The following is a 3,053-nucleotide window of genomic DNA, read 5'->3' on the forward strand; positions in this document are numbered from 1 at the left end:
AAAGAGATATAATATATAGAAAACTTATATAAAACCATTTTATATCCTAACATTGCTTACACAAAATTACAATCCTTTCATTTAAAAAGAAATTAATTACAAATCATTGGAATTATATTATATAACTTCAATGAAAATTTTTATTTTCTTTTTTACATTCACTAAAAGTTTTCCTATTATAGTAAAGTGTATTAAATATTTTTTTACATGACCAACGACTTAGCTATTATATAGCTCTTGTAATGATGCACAAACTATTGTTCTAAGTCTCAAAGTCGTTATTAGGATAAATAATAAATAATGCAATGTTAATCAACTTCAACTTTATTTTATGATCAAGTACTGTTAGAAATGGTGGAGCCCGGTCCACTATGTTTGGGCGGTTATTTTGCTTTGGAGAGTCACACCTCTTCACAAATAACCACTCCCGCCTTCTTCTTTCGTGAAGCGAAGCATCTCTTCGCTCCCTCCTGTTCGTGATAAAAGCTTGGGATGGTTCTCCTTGGGTATACGAAGTCACGTTGTTCTTCTTCGGTTTTCCTCGAGATAGAGGAGGTTTCCTCGGGCCAGAGGAAGAGAAGTGCAAGAGGTTGTTCCTTGCGGCAGAAGGATTAAGAAAGCAGAAGAAGATTGTTCTCCCTAGGCTTCTTGGTGGTGACTTGTGGTAGAAGAGAAATTGGGTTTATTTCTCTTGTACGTATTTCTTCTTTGGTGTATCTCGGTGTAGAGTTTCTTCGGTGTATCTCGGTGTAGAGAGAGAAGAAGAGAGAAAGCAACGAAGTGAGAGTGAGAGATTCCTCTTGTAAGTCGAGGTGATCGACTGGTGTAAATTCCTCAAGTAGTAAAATCTTCTGCAACTCCGTGGACGTAGGCAATTTGCCGAACCATGTAAATTTGTGTGTTCTTTTCTGGTGTGATTTTTTTCTCGTGCTATTTTATTCGCTTCGTCATCAATCGTTTTAAATTTCATACATACCACAACAAGTACATCAATAACATAGCTTTAAAAAATTAGATTATTTTTAATACTTGCCAATGCTTTTCAGCTTCATTGCCTTCAATCCCAACAACATGAATAAAAATTTCATCCTTAATTGATTCTCAAATTATAAAAATAAATAATATATAAGTTTGAGTTTAGTTAGGTGTTTAGTTTCATAAAATAAAAATGACAACTTTATGCAATATAAATTATGGGAAATAGTTGACAAAAAATAAATAAAATTAAGTTTAGAAAGTTACTTGAAATTATATAAGCAAATAAAGCAATTATGCCAAATAACAAAAAAAAAAGATAAACTCTCCTACTTTATGTCAATCTTTGTCACTTAATTGGGCAACATTTGCAAGATTGATTTTATTTTAAAAGCAGAAAAACTCATCTTTATACTATAATGCATTTCAAAATATAGTATATGTTGCATTCATGAAAATACAATAATTATCGCTTTTTGGATGCTAGTAGTTGTTTTAAAATATCACGAATATATTTAATATTTCATTTGAAGCTAATTTTTTTGTCACATTTTCTCTCACATTATGAATAATATGGTTTTTCTTGAAGAGTTTGTTTTGCACTTATAGACTTAGTAAGTGCACAGAAAAGTTGACATGAAATAGTTTCTCATTTAAATGAAGATTACCTTAAAAGCTAATTGAATGTAACAATCGGCCCAACAATGGGCTTTCATGTTGTAAAGAATTTTTAAGTGTCTTACTAGAGACTCTGATATCAAGTTTTCAATCATTTATAAAGAACATCGTGATTGTTATATGTTATATGATGGGCTAGCATCTATAAAATTTAAGATAGTATTATGTAAGTTCCATTCCATATCAACAAAATATTTAATGAAAAAAATGTATTAAATATTTAATTATAACGTATGCAAGTTAATTTTATGTAATGCTACCAATCTCAATTGAGCTTAATAATCCATTTATACTCTTCTTCTTGATTAAATAACTAATATTTTTTTTCTTTTTTTTGCTATCAGAGTTGAAATCCTCTCATGGTGTGGGATAATCTCTTTTTTAATAATTTTTAAGTACTTTATACTTCATATAATTAAATCAAGTTTGTGAACCATGATTGTATGGGATGCAATCTCTATAATTCTATGTGGCATGCTTCTTATGGATGTTGTTTATCATATAGTGATGTATAGTTTCCCTTTTCCTAACTTTATTAAAAAAGTTATTAATGTCATTTATATGAAATTATCACACCATCTTTATTTTTATTTGTATGAAACATGCAATGATAGCATTTTAGCATTTTAACAACACTTTTTAATATTATCATATTAAAATCTTTTCAAACAATCAATGTCCTATTTATTCTTTTTTCTTTTAAAATGGTTTTTTTTTTAATTTTCTTCATCAAAAACTTCTCATTCAACACATTTGCAAAACAATCACTACATCCTCTGCTTGAGTATAATTCATATTATGATGACCAAAAAAGATAGCAATTCAATCTATATTTGCTATTAACAAATCAATAGCAAGATTTTGTGAACTTTCATAATATTGACCAAACATGTTTGTTGTTTTTACTACTTATCCCCATTCTATCACAAGATTTATATTTGGATACAATTATGACATTCAAACATGAGATTAATTTTTATGATACTATTTAGTACCAAACTACGTATAAAAATATAAAGATATTTTTACCATGTGGATGTAAAAGGATATATTTTTTTAATTGTATTAAATATCTTTCTTATCGTATGGTGTGTGAACTATCTTTTTTTATTCCTACTTCTTTATGCATGCTAGAAATCTAAAATTTTTTGTGGAAATTATTTAAAATAACTATGTTACTATGTTAAGGGTAATGAAATAAAGAGTAGCAATTTGTATTGAAGCAATGACCATGATTTTGGAAATAAATAAAACATCAAGTTAAAGAATACAAAAAAATGTAACTTTAAGATATATTGTCATTATAACAAATTGCGATTCCAAAGAGTAGTGAGTTTTAAGTTTTGATAAAGTTAGTAAGATTTTATTGTTCATTGATTAGTGATTATTTGAATTCAGAT

Source organism: Phalaenopsis equestris, unplaced genomic scaffold (assembly GCF_001263595.1).
Source record: "Phalaenopsis equestris unplaced genomic scaffold, ASM126359v1 Scaffold000615, whole genome shotgun sequence".
Classification (NCBI taxonomy): Eukaryota; Viridiplantae; Streptophyta; class Magnoliopsida; order Asparagales; family Orchidaceae; genus Phalaenopsis; species Phalaenopsis equestris.